Source organism: Heterocephalus glaber, unplaced genomic scaffold (assembly GCF_053883595.1).
Source record: "Heterocephalus glaber isolate CG9 unplaced genomic scaffold, H.glaber_assembly_v1.0 deba00001472, whole genome shotgun sequence".
Taxonomy (NCBI): Eukaryota; Metazoa; Chordata; class Mammalia; order Rodentia; family Bathyergidae; genus Heterocephalus; species Heterocephalus glaber.
In genome coordinates, this window is record NW_028258315.1 from 60,432,983 (window position 1) to 60,455,273 (window position 22,291).

The following is a 22,291-nucleotide window of genomic DNA, read 5'->3' on the forward strand; positions in this document are numbered from 1 at the left end:
CATGCTCTGAAGCCCTTTACACATGTGCACTGACCCTCCTGAGCAGTTATGGCTAAGGCCCCCAGTTTGAGTAGTTACAGGAGATGGCTTATTAAAACAGGGAAGATGCTGGTCCTACTGCAGTTGTGAAAATAGTCTTAGGTATTTAGAAATTTTATGATAGAGAAGATCTAGCCATCACTGAAGGTTTTAGAATCCCATTAATATCAGAATGAAATATCAATTGTCAGATCCTTTTGACAATCAATATGTCCTCAGAGTTCTGGTAATATATAAAAAAGTGTTCATTTTCTCATTTCAAATCAATTTGATATTGATTTTTAAGAAAAATCATTTTGTTAAAATATTGTACCTATACTTAATCTAAATTTGCATAGACTATGCTTTAGTATATTTATAAATGGTGAACTCAGTTTCTGAAATTAAATTTTGATTTTTTTAAAAAGTAAAAAGATCCACCCATGCCCTGCTCCCCAGTGACCAGCCTAGCCACGCGGGCACCTGCAGCATCGCCCCCACCTCTGGTCTCATAGCTGTGCTGGTACCTGGTTCCACACTACAGAGGCACAGGGCATCATAAAGGCCATTGTCCTGAGCTCCAGAAGACAGAGCAGAAGTGAACAACAGAAAGAGGGCCTCTCTCAGGCTCTTTGATGAAAACTGAAGCCCACTGGACAAGTGAAGAGAATCTCTGCCATAAAGGCACGCCAGACCACTGTACTTGGTAAGTTGGAGGGATTATCATCTCCCATCAGAACCTGGATTATCTTTAGGGGAAGGGCAGCTGGAACCGGCCATAGAACCTTGCAGAGTTCAACCCTGCAGGAGGACGGAGCTCAACTTGGGACTTGCAGCCAGAAATCTGCCTGAATCTAACAGGTCTGCTACTGGCTTGCTGAGACTCATCCACTTATATCTGCACACTGCTGCCCACGTTGTCTATTGTTATAGCAGAGATATACCCTGAAGACATACCTTTTTATTTTTTATTTTCAAATTTTTTTGCTCTTATTTTTAATTTTTTCTACTTTTTAAATTTTTTTATTTTTCTCTTTTTTCTTTCTTTTCTTCTTCTTCTTCTTCTTCTTCTTCTTCTTCTTCTTCTTCTTCTTCTTCTTCTTCTTCTTCTTCTTCTTTCTCTTCTTCTCCCCCCCCCCCCCCTCTTTCTCTCACTGTCCCACATTGTTCTTCATCTCCTGTTTTGTTCCTGTTCTGGTCCTAATTTGGATTTCATCTTTATTTTTCTTTTCTTTGATTTTCCTTCTATTGATGGTCATTAGTTTTTGGTTTTTTTTTTTTTTTTTTGGTACCAGAGATCAATCTCAGGTCCTTGCGCTTGTGCAGCAGGTGGCAAAACCACTGAGCTAAATCCCCTGCCCAATTGTCATTAGTTTCAAAGGAAAGTAAATACTGTTTCTAGCCTCCCTATTGCTGTTATGTTGTTCTGTTCTCATCTTTGTTCTTTCATTCTGTCTTTTCCTCTTGTTTTCAACAGTTTCCTAGAGTTTTCATGATCTTTGTGTGTCCTCTGGCCTCACTGCTAAACTTTCCCTATCATTCTACCTATCTCTCCTTCTCCAACTTGTTCTAACTCCCCATCCCAAAGGGTAAAGTTGCTATATTGAAGAGTTTATTTACTATAAACATATTTTGGGCTGGTCCTTGATTTGGATTTAATTCACACAGTTAAAGGTGATACATTAATAACTACCATGAATTGTCATTTTCTAAGCTGTTCTTGATTCTATGGTGTTTCTGATTGTATCACTTGGGCTAAAATGTTGCAATTTATCAAATCAGTTGTCCTTCCTGGTATAATAAACATGAGATAGCCTCAGACTCAAAACCTAAAGATCAGCTATCCCTAGAAGACACCTCTGAGAAGCAATCATTCCATAAGGGTTCTAAATACAAGCAACAAAGATGCTTGCAATAAGCAATTCAAAGTATCAACCCAGGAATTAAATCAAGGACAGTACCAAAAACAAAAATGAGAAGACATTTAAGCAAGGCACAAACCCAGACTTCCACAAAACCAAAGGCAAATTCTGGAGGAAAGTAGGTGGAAAAGTCTGATAATCAGCCTCCTGGATACCCTGAACTGATAGCAGAGGAAGTAACAAAACAGATGAATGAAGCTCTAAAAAAATTCAAAGCAGAAATAATTTCCCAGATAACTACAGAGATGGTGAGCAGAGTGAAAGACATGACTAGAGGCTCTAGAATAGAAACAGATAAAAAAATAGATGAACTCCTCCAAGATGGTGAGTGGTGGCAGTGGGGGCGTTTCAGTGCCTGGGCTATGGAGTGAAGTGAACCGTTATGGACAGAATGGTGACTTTATGTGCATTCTGAAGACCATAAACAAGATACTACAGATCAACAAGGATGATGTAACTGCCCTGCACTGTAAAGTGGTCTGACTTATTCAGAATGGAAGTTTCAAGGAAGCCTTGAATGTCATCAACACGCATACCAAAGTTTTAGCCAAAACCTCTCTCTCCTTTGAGAAGGCACATTGTGAGTATAGGCTCAACAGAATTGAAAATGCCTTGAAAATAATAGAAAGTACCAACCAGCAGACAGACGAGCTAAAAGAGCTGTATGGACAAGTGTTATACTGTTTGGAATGCTATGATGAATGCTTAGCTGTGTATAGAGATCTCGTGTGAAACTCCCAAGATGAAGAGAGGAAAAAAAACCTTTCAGCAGTTGTTGCAGCTCAAAGCAATTGGGAAAAAGTGGTTCCAGAGAACTTGGGCTTCCAAGAAGGCACCCACGAGCTGTGCTACAGCACTGCCTGTGCACCGATTGGACAAGGCCAGCTGAACCAGGCAATGAAAATCCTACAGAAAGTTGAAGATCTTTGCAGCCAGTCATTTTCCAAAGACCTGATGGAATGGAGGAAGACCCACAGACAAAACTGGCCATCATTCATGGTCAGATGGCCTACATTCTGCAGCTTCAGGGTAGTACAGAGAAGGCTTTGCAGCTTTATAATTAGATAATAGAACTGAAGCCAACAGATGTGGGATTACTAGCCATAATTGCAAATAACATCATTACCATTAATAAGGACCAAAATGTCTTTGACTCCAAGAAGAAGGTGAAATTAACCAATGCAGAAGGAGTACAGTTTAAGCTTTCCAAGAAACAACTGCAAACTATAGAATTTAACAAAGCTTTACTTGCTATGTACACAAACCAGGCAGAGCAGTGCCACAAAATATCTACTGGTTTACACTCCCAAAGTCCTGAGCATCTCCTGCCTGTGTTAATCCAAGCTGCCCAGCTCTACCAGGAAAAACAGCACACAAGAGCAATAGAGCTGCTTCAGGAATTTTCAGATCAGCATCCAGAAAATGCAGCTGACATTAAGCTGACCATGGCACAGTTGAAAATTTCTCAAGGTAATATATCCAAAGCATGTCTAATTCTGAGAAGCATCGAAGAGTTAAAGCATAAACCAGGCATGGTATCTGCATTAGTGACCATGCACAGCCATGAGGAAGATATTGATAGTGCCATTGAGGTCTTCACACAGGCTATCCAGTGGTACCAAAACCATCAACCCAAATCTCCTGCTCATTTGTCCTTGATAAGAGAAGCAGCAAGCTTCAAACTCAAAAATGGGTGGAAGAAGGAGGCAATTAGTGACCTAGAACAGCTATGGAACCAAAATCCAAAAGATATTCACACCTTGGCACAGCTTATTTCTGCTTACTCACTTGTAGATCCAGAGAAAGCAAAAGCTCTTAGTAAACACTTGTCCTCATCAGATAGTATGTCTCTAAAAGTAGATGTTGGGGCTCTTGAAAATTTTCCTGTTGCTACGTACACTTGGAAGAAGGGTGGAAAAGTCACCAGAGATAGTCAGCCAAAGGAGCAAGGTTAGGGAGATTTGAAAAAGAAGAAGAAAATAAAAGAAGGGAAAACTGCCTACGAATTACAACCCAAAAGTTAACCCAGATGCAGAAAGATGACTGCCAATGTGAGAATGTTCTTACTACGGAGGAAAAAAGAAGGGTAAAAAGAAGGATCAGATTGAAAAGGGCACTCAGGGAGCAACTGCAGGAGCTTTGTCTGAACTGGATGCCAGTAAAACTGTGAGCAGTCCTCCTGCCTCCCCAAGACCCGGCAGTGCAGTAACTGTATCTGCCTCTACAAGTAACACCATACCCCCAAGACACCAGAAACCTGCAGGGGCTCCAGCAACAAAGAAGAAACAGCAACAGAAAAAGAAGAAAGGAGGAAAAGGTGGCTGGTGATTTGGAAACAGCCTAAGTGCCCATCAACTGGCAACTGGATAAAGAAGATTTTTTTTTAAATGGAGTACTACTCAGCCATAAAGAATGAGAAACTAGAGACATTTATAGCTAAATGGATGCATATCGAGGCCATTCTCTTAAGTGAAATAAATAGGACACACATGTGTAAATACCGAGTAGTTTCTCTGGTGTGAGAAACTGAAAGTGTAAATAAGGATTAAAGTGATTAAAATGAATAATTGATAATTTGAAAAGGGAAGGAAAGGTCCAAAGGGTTAGGGGAAGTGGGAGGGGTAGGGAAAAGGAAAGAAGGGAAAGAAAAATTATGAGAAAAGGAAAAAATGGAAATAAAGTCTTTGTACATAGGGAAGGGTGGAGGGGGGACAGGAAATGGGGAAAAAATAAGAACCAAGATACATCATGTACAGGTAGAAGTACCCAATGATAAATGTAAATGTATTGTATACCTAAAATGTACCAATAAAAGCATTTAAGGAGAAAAAGTAAAAAGAGTTCAGTTATAAAGCACTTCAAGAGTAGCTAGGACAATGGGATGTTCAACCCACTAAGAATTGGTCAAACTGAGAATTGAAGTGAGCAGTCCTAAATTGACAGAAAATGCTAAATGGAGACCCATTACCTTTCTAGGGACATTTTGTATTTGTGATCTGGAATTTTAGTTGATGAAATCATTTTAAAAAATTGAGGGATGCAAAACATCCTGCCTGGTGTGATATGGTGGGGGAAATCAGTGTTTGAGAGACTTCATAAGTATTTAACTGAAGTTTGAATTTGGCAGTGGCACAATTTAGATATGGAGGGTTTAGTTGACATGGAATGTTCCTTACACATCTGCTTCTGCATTAACTTATATACAATGGACCTCTCACTACTTGTAAACACCTTCTTATCTCTGATGGTTGCAGGGTGTCTGGTCAGACTGTATGGAGGTAAGCTGGAAGTAGTAGAGCATGCCCTGGAAGCAGTTGGAGAGGTGGTGAATAAGTGCTCGAGCTGCCTACTTCTTCATTGAGATTCATGTTCTCCCAGAGCTGTCTAGTTAACTTTACCCCCAGTTGGTGAAAGCATTAATTTGCCTGATAATGCATGCTTAATTGACTTCTTTCCTATCTTGATACCATTTATTCACTCCATTAGCAGTAGTTATTAAATGAACAAGTTTATTTGAACACTTGTCTCAAGTCTTCTTCTGGGGAAGCTCAACCTAATTTAAAGGGTGAGATTACCAGGAAGCAAGGAAGATTTTATATTACTGATACACAATATAGTTCTTCCCAGCAATCTGTGCTATCTCACTGAACAATAATTCTATATGATAACATATTTTTGTTTGCCTCATGGAGATAGCTGAGGTCAGAAAGATTGCCTTTCTTTAGCTCTTGGCAGAGTTCAAAGTGAAATAATTGACATATTCAAATTAATGTTGTTGTTTTGCCACAACCAGTAAATCACATCACAGTTTAATGCTCATTAGATGGTTCTTGGTGAATTTCCTTTGAGTTGACTCAGAAATTTGATCTGTTTCTATTTGTGAGAAGCTGAGAGAGCTGGCAGTGTTAGGAGATAAGGTACAGTATAGGCAGTAGTCAAGGTTCTCTGTGGATAAGAGGCTGTGTTCTGAGGGGCATGTGGGAATAAACAAATCTGCAAAGAAGAATAAAATAGATCTAGTATAGAAGGCAAATATATCTGCAAGCAAGATTTGTGTTAAACATACATGGAAAAGGTAAAATAGCATACAAATTATGTATCTGAATATATGCTCAATTTGATTATAGTATATAACTATTCATGCTGTTAGGTTGCCTCAGCTCAATAAGTAGAGTTACACCCAAACAGGCCAACTAGTCTGGATAATTGGTGAGCTAAACATGTAGTACATGACTCTCTGCCAGAAAGTTAAACCAGTCATTTGTCAATTTGTATCTGATCTGAAAAGGTACACAGTGGTGAGATAATCTTTTCTTTTTTATTCATTGTTTATTGGTACATTTTAGGTATACAATACAATGACATTCATCATTGAGAATTTGTTCCTTTACATGATGTAACTTGGTTCTTATTTTTTCACCATTTCCCTGTCCTCCCTTTAAGTCCTCCATCCCTCCATATTTGCAAAGACTTTGTTTACATTTCTCATTTTTTATTCCTTCCCCTTCTTTCCTTTTCCCTACCTCTCTCACTTCTCCTTCCCCTTTAGACTTTTTCTTCCTATTTCACATTATCTATTATACATTTTGATCCTTATTTATGCTTTCAGATTCTCACAACAAAGAAACTATTTGGTATTTACACATGTGTGTCTTTTTTATTTCACTTAAGAGTATGGCCTCATTGTGCACCCATTTAGATGTAAATGTCTCTAGTTTCTCATTCTTTATGGTTGAGTAGTACTCCATTTTATTTTAAAAACCACATCTTTTTTATCCAGTCTCCAGTTGATGGGCACTTGGGCTGTTTCCAAGCTTTAGCTATTACAAACTGTGGCACTATAAATATGGGTGCACATATATTGCTGTGTTATGATTCTTTTAATTCTTTTGGGAAGATACCCAATGGGGGAATAGCTGGGTCAAATGAGACCTCTAGTCCTAGTTTTTTTAAGGTATCTCCACATTGATTTTCATAGTGCTTGTACCAGTCTGCATTGCCAGCAACAATGGAGAAGTGTTCCTTTCTCCCCACAACCCCACCAGCATTTGTTATTGGTTTATTTCTTGATAGCAGTCATTCTTTCTGGAGTGAGGTAGAATCTCAGTGTTGTATTCATCTGCATCTCTCCAACGACCAGTGATGTTAAACATTTTTTTCATATATTTATTTACTACTTTTACTTTGTCTGAGAAATGTCTGTTCATTTCAGATGTCCATTTTTGCACTGGGTCTTTAAATTTTTGGGGGGTCTGATTCTTTTAAATTCTTTGTATATTCTACATGGTAGTCCTTTGTCTGAGGAAATAGTAAATTTTTTCCCCCACATTGTAGGTTGTCTCAACCCTAAGAGGTAATCTTTCCTTCAGTGAGGTTGGTTGGCTCCTTTGTCAAAGGTGAGGTGACTATGTCTGGAGCTGTGTCTGCATCTTCTAATCTATTCTACTGATCCTGGAGTCTGTTTCTCTGCTGGTACCATGGTGTTTTTATCACAGTGGCTTTGTAGTATAGTTTCATGTTGGGGAGTATGATACCCCCTGTCATATCTCTGTTGCCTAGAATTGCTTTTGCTATTCTGGGTCTCTTCTGATTCTAAATGAATTTTTGGATTGTTTTCTCTAATTTGGTGAAATATACTGTTGGGATTTCAATTGCAATTACATCGAATCTATATAACAATTTGGTAGTGTGGCCATTTTTAGTATATTGGTTTTTCCTACCCAGGAACAAGGGATGTCTCCATTTTCCCAAATCCTCTTTGATCTCTTTTTTCAGAGTGCTGCACTTTTCAGTGTAGAAGTCTTTTGCTTCCTTTGTTAGATTGATTCCTAGATATTTCATTTTTTTGGATGCTATTGTGAAAGGAATTATTTCCCCAATTTCTCTCTTACTGCATCTGTTATTTGTGTTCAAGAAGGCTATTGATTTTTGAGTGTTGACCTTGTTTCCAGTTACTCTACTGAATCTGCCAATTAAATCTAGAAGTCTTTTGGCAGAATTTTTTGGGTCTTCTATGTAGAGTATCATATCATCAGCAAATAATGACAGTTTTTCTTCTTTTCCTATGTTTATTCCTTTTATTTCTTTCTCTTGTCTAATTGCTTTGGTAATGTTTCCAGAACTATATGGAACAGGAGTGGTGATAGTGGACATCCTTGTCTTCTTTCTGATTTTTGCATGAAAGCTTTCAGTTTTTAACCATTTAATATGTTTTTGGCTGTTGATAGCCTTAATCAGGATGAGATAACAACTTTCTATTCCAATATTCTGCAGGGTTTTTTTTCAGCTTTGTATGTCCAGTGTTAGTATTCACTCCTTCTGCTACTTACTTTAAGTGATTTGGGCTCTTTCACTATGTTTTGTGAAAAGAATTACTTCTGATTATAACAACATCCACAGATTCATTCTTGCAACACTTCTATATGATAATCCTTGCAGTTACACTTCCCCCCCTTTATCTATTCTCTATGCATATTGTGACAATTTATTATTTCTGGTTGTTCTGCAATGAAGTAGGTGAGGTGGAGTGAGAAGTGGAGAAGTGGTTGGATGAGTAGTGTTAGACATTAAGGGGGAAGTTTAAAGGGGGGAATAGTGGTGAACAAGAAAAAAAGGTTGATGCAGGGTCTGATTTTACTAGAGTACTTTTAGTTGAGTTGAAGGGTTACTATTGAGAGTTTGCAGAGTATATTTTGGGGGGGGGAATTCAAAGATCTTCTAGGACAAGAGATGGGAGAAAGGAGGTTTTTATCATGAATGGATGTTGGATTTTGTCTAATGCTTTTTCTGCATCTATTGAGATATTTTGTTTTTTGTCCTTGACTCTGTTAATATAGTGCATTACATTTATTGATTTATGAATGTTGAACCATCCTTGCACTCCTGGGATGAATCCTACTTGGTCAGGGTGTATGATCTTCTTGATGATCCTCTTATTCTGTTTGCCAGTATCTTATGGAAGATTTTCGCATCTACATTCAATAGGGCAATTGGCCTATAGTCGTCTTTTTCGGTTGGGTCCTTCTCTGCTTTTGGAATGAAAATAATGCTTGCTTCCAAGAATAAATTTGGGAGTATTGCTTCCCTTTCAATTTCATTAAAGTTTGAGGAGTTGTGGCATTAGCTCTTCCCTGAATCTCTTGTGGAATTCAGAGCTGAAGCCATCCAGAACTGGGCTTTTTTTTTTGGTAAATTTTTAATTATGTTTCATTTTCAGTGATTGAAATTGGGGTGTTTATAATTTGTATATGTTCTTCATTCAACTTTGGTTGAATCTAGGAATCTGTCCATTTCTTTTGTGTTTTCCATTTTATTAGAGTACAGGTTCTCAAAGTAGGTATTGACGATCCTCTTGATTTCTGCTGAATCTGATGTGGTTTCACCCTTCTTACTGATAATTTCTTTTTTTCATAAGGTTGGCTAAGGGTTTGTTTACTTTATTTATTGTTTTGAAGAACCAACTCCTTCATCTATTTTTTTTTGAATCAGTCTCTTGATCTCCATTGCATTGATTTTTGCTCTAGTCTTTATAATTTTCTGCCTTGTGGAGGCTTTGGCCTTGTCTTGCTCTTCTTTTCTAGGAGCTTGAGGTTCAGCATTATGTTATTTATTTGAGCTCGCTTTTTTTCCTAGTATGGACATTCACTACTATGAATTTCCCTCATAGAACTGCTTTCATTGTGTCCCATAAATCCCTGTATGTTGTATTGGGATTATCATTTAATTGTAGAAACTCATTTTTTCTTTGTGTGTGACCTATTGGTTGTTCAGGAGAGTGTTATTGAATTTTCATGTGTTTGTGGAGTTCTTGTAGTTTCTTATGCTATTGATCTGCAATTTCATTGCAGTATAGTCTGATAATATATAGGGGATAACTTTAATTCCTTTATATTTACTTAAAATTTTTCTATGAGCTAACATGTGGTCTATTTCGGAGAATGACCTGTGTGCAGCTAAAAAGAATGTATATTCTGATTTTGTGGGTTGGAACATTCTGCAGCCATCTAAGACCATTTGTTCAAAAGTTTGGTTCAATTCTAGTATTTCATTGTTGAATTTTGTCTAGATGATCTGTCTATTTCTGGCAGTGGGGTGTTGAGGGCCTCCACTATAATTGTATCAGTGCTTATTTGTTTTTTCATGTCCATTAATATTTGTTTTGTATAGTTGGGGGCATTCAAATTTGGTCAATATATATTTGTGATTGTCATCTCTTCCTCTTGTATTGCTCCCTTTACAAAGATGTAGTGACTTTCTTTGACTCTCTCTTAATTATTTTTTTTTTTGAACTCTACTTTGTTTGTAAATGATATAGCTACCCCTGCTTTTTTCCTGGTTCCTGTTTCATGGAGATCTGTGTTTCCACTGAAAGACATTTTACTTTCAGTGTAAGAATTTATTTTGAATTATGTGTGTTTCTTGTATACAGCATATTGTTGGATTTTGCTTCTTATTACATTCTACCAGTGTATTTCTTTTGATTGGTGAATTGAGGCCATTAACATTGATGGCTATAACTGATATGCATTGACTTATCCTTGTCATTTTCTTTTGCTGTTGTTGGCGCTTATATTTTTTATTGTCCACCTTCTCCCTTTAATTTTTTCCCTTGCCTGATGACTTTGCTCTGTTGGGCCTCATAGAGTTGTTATTTTCATTGTCTTTTTCTAGAATATTGTTTAGAACTGTTCAGAGTGCTGGTTTGGTGTTCATGAAATTTCTCAGGTGTTCTTTGTTTTGGAAGTATCTTATTTTCCCATCAATTTTGAAAGATAGTTTTGCAGGATACATCAATCTAGGTTGGAGGTTGTTTTCTTTTAGGGCTTGAAATATGTCACTCCAGGCTCTCCTTGACTTGAGGTTTCATGCTGAAAAGTCTGCTGTGATTCTGATGGGCTTTCCTTTGTATGTGATTTGTTTCTTTTCTCTAACTGCTTGTAGGATTTTGTTCTTCTGTTGGGTTTGTGGAATCTTGACTATTATATGTCTAGGTGTAGATTTTTTTTTTATCATGGCTAGTTGGAGTCCTGTATGCCTCACTTATCTATGTCAAATTCTTTTGTTCTGCTTGGGAAGTTTTCTGTCATTAATTTAGTTAACAGGTTTTTTTTTGTCATTTTACTTTCTCCTTGTTTATAGTGGACTGCTGTCAGCCTTATATTATTCTTCTTTGCCTCATCTAGCAGCTTCTGGATTGATTTCTCATGGTCCCTTACTATATTTTAAGAGATCTCTCTTTTCATGCTAACTGCAATCCTGTCTTCTATATCTGATATTCTATCTTCACATTGGCTCATTCTACTGCAAACACTTTCTATGAAGTTTTTAATCTCCTGGATATCTGTTTGGATCTGTTTCATGGATTTCATTTCTTTCCTATATTGGGTGTTCATGGTTCCCATTTCTTTCCTATGCTGGGCATTCATGGCTTCCACCACGGTCCTGAGCTCATCTATGTTTTTTTTTATCTCTCTCTGTTCTAGAGTCTCTAATCATGTCTTTTATTCTGCTCACATTTTGTTTAGTTATCATGGAAATTATTTCTGTTTTGAATTTTTCTAGAGCCTCATTCATCCATTTTGTTATTTTTCATGCTATCAGTTCAGGGTGTCCAGGTGGATGATTATCAGATTTTTCCACCTCATTTCCTCCAGAATTCACCTTTGGTGAGGTGGAAGTCTGGGTTTGTGCCTTGCTTATGTCTCTTCTCATTTCTCTTTTTGTTGCTGGTGCTGTGCTTGTTTTAATTCCTGGATTGTTATTTCAATATGGCTTACTGTATGTGTCTTCGTTGGTAGTATTTAGAACCCTTATGGAATGATTGCTTCTCAGAGGTGCATTCCAGATATAGCTGTTCTTTAGCTTTTGCATCTCAAATGGCTCTTAGAAAATCTTGTCTTCGGCCTACTGGGAAGGACAACTGATTAGACCAATCACAACACCTTAACCCAAGTGACACAAGCAGCAACAACAATATCATCAAGCACAAGTTAGAAAATTACAATTTGTCATAGCTATTAATGTATCACCTTTAACTGTGTGAATTAAATCAAAATCAAGGACCAGCCCAAAATATGTTTATAGCAACTTTTCCCTTCAGGATGAGGACTTAGAAGGAGTTGGAGAGGGAGAGATAGATGGGTAGAAGGACAGGGAAAGATTAGAATTGAGGCTAGAGGCCACAGGAAAATCAACCATACTTTGGGAAACTGTTGAAGACAAGAGGAAAAGACAGAATAAAAGAACAGACAAAACAAGACACACTAATAGCAATAGGAAAGCTAGAAATTGTGTTCACTTTCCTATAAAACTAATGACAGTTGAGAGAAGGAAAAAGAGAGGAAAAGATAATGAAAGAAAAAAGAAATCCAAATTAGAACAGGTACAGGAACAAAAAGGGAGAGAGATGAAGAACAAGGTGAGAGAGGGAGAGAGAGAGAGAGAGAGAGAGAGAGAGAGAGAGAGAGAGAGAGAGAGAGAGAGAGAGAGAGAGAGAGAACAAAAAAGACAAGAGAGAAAAGAAAAACAAAAATAAATTTGAAAAAATAAAATATAAAAACTAAAAATAAGAGAAAAAAAAATGAAGGGCCTTCTTCTGGGTATGTCTCTGGTGTTACAGTAAATAACGTGGGCAGCAGTGTACAGATTTCATTCAATTATTCTCAGCAAGCCAGATTCAGTCCATTGAGATTCAGGCTGATTTTTGGTTGCAAGGCCCAAGTTGAACTCACTGATCTCCTCCCTGATTGAACTCTACAAGATTCTACTGCTGGTTCCAGCTGCCCTTACCCCAAAGATACTCCAGGTTCCAATGAGAGGTGTTGAGCCCTCCAATTTACCAACTATGGTGGTCTGTGGTGGGCTTTCATTGCAGAAATTTTCTTCACTTTCCCAGTGGGCTTCAATTTTCATCAGTGAGCCTCAGAGAGGCTCTCTCTCTCTATTGTTCATTTTTGCTCTATCTTCTGTAGCTCAGAGAAATGGCCTTTATGACCCCCTGTACCTCTGAGGTGTGGCTCCAGGTACCAGCACAGCCTGGCAACTAGAGGCCCAGGGGGTGGTGCTGCTGGTGGCCTGCACTTTTCCTCTGGAAGTTGTTTTCTATTAGTGCTTGAAATACATCACTCCAGGCTCTCCTTGACTTGAGGGTTTGTGTTGAAAAGTCCCCTGTGATTCTGTGGCTTTCCTTTATATGTGATTTGTTTCTTTTCTCTGATAGCTTGTAGGATTTTGTGCTTCTGTTGGGTTTCTGGGTTCTTGACTATTATATGTGTAGGTGTAGATTTTTTTTATTCACGGCTAGTTAGAGTCCTGTATGCCTCACTTATCTGTATGTCAAATTATTTTGCTCTGCTTGGGAAGTTTTCTGCCATTACTCCTGTGAACAGTTTTTTAAAGTGTCATTTGTACTTTCTCCTTGTGTTTCTTGGACTATTATCAGTCTTATGTTTTTCTTTGTGTCATCTAGTGGCTGCTGGATCAATTTCTCATGGTCCCTTTCTATTTTCAAGAAATCTCTCTTTTCATGGTCTCTATCCACAATCCTGTCCACTATATCTGATATTGTGTCTTCACATTGGCTCACTCTGCTGTGAATTCTTTCAATAATTTTTAATCCCTGGATTTCTGTTCAGGTTTGTTTTATGGATTCCATTGAATGAGCCTCATTCTTCCATTTTATTATTTCTCGTGCTATCAGTTCAGAGTGTTCAGATGGTTGATTATCAGATTTTTTTCATCCCTCCAAATTTGCCTTTGGTGATCTGAAAGACTGTTTACACCTTGCTTAGGTGTCTTCTCATTTCTTTCTCTTTTTTTTGGTACCAGGGATTGAACTTGGGACCTTGTGCTTGTGAGGCAGGTGGAGGAACCACTGAGCTAAATCCCTCACCCCTCATTTCTATTTTTGTTGTTAGTGCTATTTTTGGTTTAATTCCTGGGCTGATACTTCAATATTGCTTATTTTGAGTATTGTTATTGCTTGTATTTAGTACCCTTATGAAATGATTGCTTCCCAGTGATGTCTTCCAGGTATAGCTGGTCTTTAGGTTTTGAGTCTCTAATCACTTTTAGGCAATCACGTTTTCAGCATATCAGAAATGACAACTGACAAAATCAATCACCACACTTTAGCCCACGTGATACAATCAGCATTAAGTATAGCAACAACCAAACTTAGAAAATGACAATGTTTGGTACTATTAATCTGTCACCTTTAACAGTGTAAACTAGATCAAAATCAAGGACCAGGCCAAAATATGTATAGTCTCAAGATCCATTCATTTCCCTAAAAATGACTAAATATTACCCTACTTTATGACTGAGTAGTACTCCATCATGTATAAATATCACATTTTCTTTATACAGTCTTCTATTGATGGACATGCAGGCTGCTTCCATACTTAGCCATTGTGAGTAGTTCCATAATTAACATAAGGATGGATGCATTGCTTTTACTCTTTTTGGAAGATAGCCAGAAGAGGAATGGCTGGGTCAAATGGACTTTCTGTTTTTATTTATTTGAGGAATAATACTGATTTCCATATTAGTTTTACTGGTTTACATTCCCACCAACAATGTACAAGTGTTCCCTCTTCCCCCTCAAATCCCCAGCATTTGTTGTTTTTTGAGTGCATGGTATTAGCCATTCTTCCTGGAGTAACATGGAATCCAAGTGTTGTTTTGATTGTGATATCTCTAATGACCAAAGATGCTGAACATTTAAACAATTTACTTACAGGCCATTTATACTTCTTCTATTGAGAAGTGTCTATTCATTTGAGTTACTAATTTTTTGATTGAGTCTTTTATTATTTTGGTTTTTACTTTTTTGAGTTCTTTATACATTTTATACATTAGTCCTTTATCAGGAGAATAGCTGGCAATTTTTTTTTCCAGTCTGTAGGTTGTATCCATTGCTGTGCAAAATCTCTTTAATTTGATGTAATCCCATGTGTTATATCTTCTTGGTTCAACTTTGGTAATTCATTGGTGTCTAGGAATTTATCCATTTCTCTTAGTTTCTTCAATTTATTGCAATATAAATTTTCAAAGTAGTTTCTTACAGTCCTCTGAACATGTTTTTCATTTCTAATTGCATTGATATGAATCTTTCTTCCTTCTTGTAAATTTGGCTAAGGGTTTATCAATCTTTTTATCCTTTTAAAAAACAAACTTTTTAAAAAAATTTATTTTAAACAGTACATATTTTATTTTTTTGCTTAAATTCTTTTATTGGTACATTTTAGGTATACAATATGTTTACATTTATCATTGGGTGCTTGTACTTGTACATGATGTATCTTAGTTCTTATTTTTTCCCCATTACCTGTGCACCCTTCACCCCTCCACCCTTCCCTATTTACATACTTCATTTCCATTTTTTTTGGTTTTCTCATAAATTTTCCTTTCCATATCTCCTCCCACCTCTACCCCTTTGGGCCTTGTCCTATTTCAAAGTATGAATTATTAGTTATTAATTCTTTTAGTCCTTATTACACTCTCAGTTTCTCACACTAGAGAAACTATTTGGTGTTTACACATGTGTGTCTTATTTGTTTCACTTGAGTATGGCCTCAATATGCATCCATTTAGCTATAAATGACTCTACTTTCTCATTCTTTATGGCTGAGTAGTAATCCATTTTATAAAAAAACCCACATCTTCTTTATCCAGTTTCCAGTGGATGGGCACTTGGGCTGTTTCCGAGCTTTAGCTATTACAAACTGTGCTGCTATAAACATGGGCACACATATATCTCTGTGGTATGATTCTTTTAATTCTTTTTGGAAAATACACAGCAGGGGAATAGCTGAGTCAAATGGAACCTCCAGCCCTAGTTCTTTGAGGTATCTCCACACTGATTGCCATAGTGGTTGGACCAGTCTGCACTCCCACCCACAAAGGAGAAGGGGTCCTTTCTCTCTAACCCCCTGCCAGTGTTTGTTATTGGTTGATTTCTTGATAGCAGCCACTCTTTCTGGGGTGAGGTGGAATTTCAGTGTTGTTTTCATCTGCACCTCTCGAATCTGCACCAGTGATGTTGAACATTTTTTCACATTTTTATTTGCTGCTTTTACTTATTTGTCTGAGAAGTGTCTGTTCATTTCAGATGCCCATTTTTGAATTGTGTCTTTGAATTTAGGGGGTCTGATTTTTTTCAGTTCTTTATGTATTCTAGATAGTAGCCCTCTGTCTGAGGTACAGCTGCTAAAATTTTTTTCCCACACTGTAGGTTGCATGTTAGCTCTGTTGGTGTTTTATCTTGCAGTGCAGAAGCTTTTTAATGAGATGAAATCCCAGTTGTTGATTCTTTCTGCTAGTTCCCGTGCTACTGAGGTTTTGTTCATAAAGTCTTTTCCTATGCCAATATTTTCAAGAGTTCTACCTAACTTATCTTCCAGCAAGTTTAGTGTTTCTGTCTTAATATTTAAATCCTTAATCCACTTCAATCTTAGTTTAGTGCATGGTGATAGGTATGGGTCTAGTTTTAATCTCTGGCAGGTTGAAATCCAGTTTTTCCAACACCATTTATTAAATAGCCTATCTTTCCTCCAATGAAGGTGTTTGGCTCCTTTGTCAAAGATGAGGTGGCTGAATATGTCTGATGTTGTTTCTACATCTTCTAATCTATTCCACTGATTCTCAGGTCTGTTTCTTTGACAGTAACATGCTGTTTTTATCACAGTAGCTTTGTAGTATAGCTTCAAGTTTGGTATTGTGATACCCCCAGCAATGTCTCTGTTGCCCAGAATTGCTTTTGCTATTCTAGGTCTCTTCTGGTTCCAAATGAATTTTTGGATTGTTTTCTCTAGCTCTGTGAAGTATATTATTGGAATTTCAATTGGCATTGCATTAAATCTATATAGCAGTTTTGGAAGTATGACCATTTTCACTATATTGATTCTTCCTACCCAGGAGAAAGGGATGTCTTTCCATTTTCTTATATCCTTCTCGATCTCCTTTTTCAGAGTGCTTTAGTTTTCAGTGTAGAGGTCTTTTGCTTCCTTTGTTAGATTGATGCCTAGATATTTCATTTTTTTGGATGCTATTGTAAAAGGAATTGTTTCCCTAATTTCTCTCTCAGTGAGTCTGCTATTTGTGTATAAGAAGGCTATTGTTTTTTGAGTGTTGACCTTATATCCAGCTACTCTACTGAATGTGTCAATTAAGTCCAGAAGTCTTTTGGAAGAGTTTTTTGGGTCTTCTTTGTAAAGTATCATATCATCAGCAAATAATGACAGTTTCACTTTTTCCTTTCCTATCTCTATTCTTTTTATTTCTTTCTCTTTTCTAATTGCTGTGGCTAATGTTTCCAGAACTATATTGAACAGGAATGGTGATAGTGAGTATCCTTGTCTTGTTACTGATTTTAGCATGAAAGTTTGCAGTTTTTGACCATTTAGTATGATGTTGGCTGTTGGTTTTCCATAGATAGCCTTAATCAGGTTGAGATAAAGAGCTTCTATTCCAATTTTGTGTAGGACTTTTTATCATGAATGGGTGTTGGATTTTGTCAAATGCTTTTTCTGCATCTATTGAGATGATCATATAGTTTTTGTCCTTGGCTCTGTTAATATAGTGTATTACATTTATTGATTTACAAATGTTGAACCATCCTTGCATTCCTGGGATAAATCTGACTTGGTCAGGGTGTATGATCTTCTTGATGACCCTCTGTATTCTGTTTTCCAGTATCTTGTTGATGATTTTTGCATCTATGTTCATTAGGAAGATTGGCCTGTTGTTTTCTTTTTGGGTTGGGTCTTTCCCTGATTTTGGAATCAAAGTCACACTTGCTTCCAGGAATGAGTTGGAAGCCTTGCTTCCCTTTCAGTTTCCTTGATGAGTTTAAAGAGTAACGACATTAATTCTTTTTTTCTTTCTTTTTTTTTCTTTTTTTTCCACAACAAGCCTTTATTAGGGGAATAGATCTGTTGGGCTGTCTCTGAACAAAGGAGAGACAAAAGCAATATGGCTGGGGCACGGAGAGTCTTTTATAGAGACTGGGGTGGGACTTGTAGGGGCTGAGGTGGGGTTGAGTGAGGTAGTGACTAGGGAATGGAGGAGCCGGTGAAGTCACTCGGTGGTAGGAGGTGAGCAAATATTAGGTTACTCTCTAGGCGGGAGCAGGGGCATGCTGGGAAGGAGGGTTTGTTCTTTGGTGGGAGCAACCATCTTGGCAAGACATCACACAGAGGAGGGGGCAAGGCACCATAGGAAGAGGGCAGCTACTATACATAATAGCTGCTGAGGTAGTGGGAGACCTATCATTCCAGGCTTTTGTTTTATGATAGTTGGGCAAAGGTCTCTTCTTCTGGAGCTGCTTCCTGCTGATATGGGGTGAAGATTGGGGCTAGACCTGGATCTGATGAGGCCCGTGGCAAGTGGGAACCTTTTTCTTTTGCTGTACTGGCTGGTACCCTGCCATGATGAATACTGTGACTGTCTGATTGGTGAATGCCCTCAATCATTCCTGCAAGAAATTTTGAAAACAGCGAACCAGGCATGGTCCATAATATAGAATTAAATAGATATTACTGAGGGGTCCCAAGAGTAGTAATAGCCAGGGGAGCCATGAGCTCCAGGAACCAAACTTACCCCACCATTGATTAGTACCTTGGGGGCATATCTATCTGGCCCATTGAGTTTTAATTTTTTTCATTTGACATATAATTTTTTTATTCATTATTTACATAGGTTTTACAGAGACAGCTGGATGTTTAGGGGCTCATTTGTTATAGAAGTAAGTGACTGTTATGGAAGTAAGAGATCATAGCTCCTGATCTAAGAACCCATGTATCATGTCCTTGCTCTTAGAGAATGAGTGGAAAAGTGATAAACACAATTTATATAATCTTTATAATCCTTTTTTTTAATATAAAAGGTGTATATAACTGAGCAAATGTCTTTTGGAGGCCAACATACCAATGAGTGTAGTGTTACTATGAACCTGACTAGTCCTTTAAATTCAAGGCCATGAAAACACACATTTTAGGTTGACATTTCCAGCAAAGCCATGGAATAGTTATGTAAAGGACAGTTTTATTCCTGTATCTCAGTTTTTTGGAGGCCTCCTAGATATATTTAAAAATAATGAGAACTGATAACCTCAACAGGGACACTGGCCAATTTAAGTTTATCAAGTGTAACATAAAAGGCTTGATCTTTTTAGACATGGGTAGGTATCCAGGAAATATGTGCACAATGAGAGAAGAGGCATCATAAACCGAGAACAAGGATGTACATTATTTTAAAAGGAATAAATCTTGTAGCTGCTTGGTATAGAACTTATCCTGACTGTGTCTGACAAGCAGGTGATTTTTTTCCCAATACTCTTACTTTATGTTTTTTTGCTTTTGATCACTACACAATAGTTAATTAGTTATCACAGAATCAGAAAAACACTTATTTAAAAGGAGAGATCTGGAGACCAGTGGTTTCTAGGACTGGACACCTGTAAAGAACTTACTTTACTTTTTCTGAAAAGAATCTATACACACTTGTAGCTAATTAATGATTTTCCCTTCTATTTAGTACCCAAAGTTTTGTCTTTTTGAAATGGCTGTGTCATGAGTGAACCAAAAGATTTTAATGGGTGGGCTATGTCTTAATTTTTCTGAAGTCTAGCTTTATTATTATGTCATTGTTTTATAGCTCTTTTGGTTATTTTTTCTGCTGGGTGTTTAAGACCAAGTTAAAGTGAGACTTGTGTCAATCAATATGAACCTCTTGTTATCTATTAAGGTCAGTTAAGTTTCCCCAGGCCATTACTTTAGAACCATGCATAGAGCCTCTCTGCTCCTCTGTCAGTGTCAGCTGTCTGGATGGGTCATGGCCTTACTTGACCAAGTTGCTTTCAGTGAAAGCATTGGAGATTTTTTTTCTTGGTGACCCTCCTTTGGCACACAGTACATTGTCCTCTAGTCTCCAGCAATCTCCCTGTTTAGGAGGTTGAGTGACTTACCAAAGATGTAGGACCCTGTAGAGAAGGTTCCCTCATGTCCTGGATCTTTGTTGACCTTGAGCGGCTGGGGCCAAAATATTGGCCATCCTCATAGCCCAGTTACTTTTTTAGTTTTGGTCTCCAAACTTTAGTTGTTGAACAGCCAGAAGAGAAGGTTAATAGAGTTAGCATTGCAACAAGAGTAATGAACTTAACTATTATAATTTTACCTGAATAACAAGCATTTTGGAATTTAAAATATAGAGAACTGTTATTGTTATCACCCATGGTTGTTTTAGTAGTTGAATTCCTGTAGAATATTAACAGAAAAAGAGCCACATTTTAACATGACAATTATGATGACTTTACCTTTGTAACACATTTAAATGTCCATCTTGATATAAAATAGCCATTGTTAAACATACTTATTTTTTAAAAACACCAAAAGTTATCTAAATTATTATCTTTAAAAAAATAAATAAATAAATAAATTATCTTTTGATAGGATTCATCTAAAGAAAATATCTCAGCCCATATATGTATCTGTTGTCATAAATAGCTGGAGTGTATGAAAAGGCAAATACCTGAATCAAAAAGAGGTTATTATCATAAACAAATATTAGAAAACCTGTACAGCCAGAAAGTACAAATACACTTAGTACACTAGAAAAAGAAAACCTTGTTATTGTTGTTTTTTACAGGATATTTAGTCCTTTGAAAATGACCAGTGTAAGCATACCATAATAACAATTTAGAATTTATCCCTTTGATGACAATTGATATAAACAGTGTAATAATATATTGAAGTACTATTTATTGATATGTCTTTTATAAGGCTATGAAAACTATCAGATCAGCCTGTTGTAAGATGAAAACTGTTGAGGTCCCCTTAGTGAACAGAGACTGGAAAATATTTCCATGTGGCCGCTCTTTTGTTCACCAAGGGGAGCATGCCTTGAACTTAACCTTTATCTATAAACAAAACAGCTGTACAATTGGACAAAAAACAAAGATATAAGACAATTTATAAAACTAGAGTGCACTCAAATATATTTAGCCCAATGGAATTAAAATATCTTTATAATTTTAGGTTTATAATTATAAATAAGACTATTTAAAACTTTTTATAAGTCAATGAACAGAGATCTCTTGTAGAATAGAATCAGAAGGAATGAAACCTCTATTCCTGTAAACCTTTATAACAAACAGAACCAACAAGCAAACATATATATTTCCTTCACAAATCACTTTTGCACACCTTCTTGACATACCTAGGCCTTTTGGTCTTGTCCTTTTAGCCAGACATATAAAATCCTTGTATATCAAAAATACATCTTTTACTTATAGCTTTTTAAATATTTTGTCTCTGACTCACTATAAACCTTTTATACTTTTGTCAGTCATTTTCTCATTCCTAGTGGTCTTTGTTAAGTAAACAAAGTTCCAATTCCTGTTTAATGGTTAGACACAGATGGTTTCTGTCACTGATTACAGCCCTAAACACATGACAGTTAAGGCACATATATCACAAGTTTGTTCAAGGATTCCCACTTTGTTCTTTAGAGCTAGGATGTTATCTATAGTGGAGCTACAAATCAAAGAAGCTATATAACCTTCACTTTAAACAGCAGAAGCAATGGGCTAAGGCAAGTTTTTAAAGGGATACACTACCTAGTTTGCTTCCACAACTACTTTAATAGCTAATCTATTAAACTTTAAAACTTTTCCCTATCAACAGATTTATAAAGTGGGGGAGGTATGAGCAGTGAGTGATCAGCTCAGGCTAGGAGTACTTGAGAAGGAGAACAGGTTTGATGGGGGAGGGTTAAGAGCATAGGTAGAAAAGGCTTGTATGTAGGGGATTTCTGACCATTTGCCATTGTGTTGACAGAAGTTGTGTAAATCAAACAGTATGTTAAAATTGAAAGTTCCATTTTTGGGCCATGGAAACCCATTATCTAATTTATACTGAGGCCAAACCTGATTACAATAGAAAACAAGTCTTTTTGGCTTAAAGTCTGGTTCCAACAATCCGAGCGGTTTGAGTTGTGCCAGAAGGCAGCCTGGAGGTGTTGAGGGGCTGGGTTTGGATTGTTGGGCCCCCTGGTTAGAGCAGGTGAGGAGGAGGCAGCTCCCAGGGAGAAAGACAAAGGGGAGAAGCATCCTTGTCTCCTTTGACAATCTCCGAGTGAGTCTCCCAGAGGGAGAGAATGAGAGGAGGCAGGCCAATGGGACGTCTCCCAGGGGCACGGTCCTGGGCCCAGAGGCCATGGGGGTTTCTCTGACCAAGCGCTTGGATATCTGAGAAGTCCCTGGAGGGAGAGAGAATGAGACAGAGAACCCAATGAGAGGGAGGCTGAACTCCCTACTTACCCAGACATTGGTGACCAGTGTGGATGTGTAGCAT

The 22,291-nt window shown here is 37.4% G+C and overlaps 1 pseudogene; it reads left to right on the plus strand.

Moving 5' to 3' along the window:
- The first annotated feature begins 2,261 nt into the window (after nucleotides 1-2,261).
- LOC101709643 (signal recognition particle subunit SRP72 pseudogene) lies at nucleotides 2,262-4,519 on the plus strand (annotated as a pseudogene).
- The last annotated feature ends 17,772 nt before the right edge of the window (nucleotides 4,520-22,291 follow it).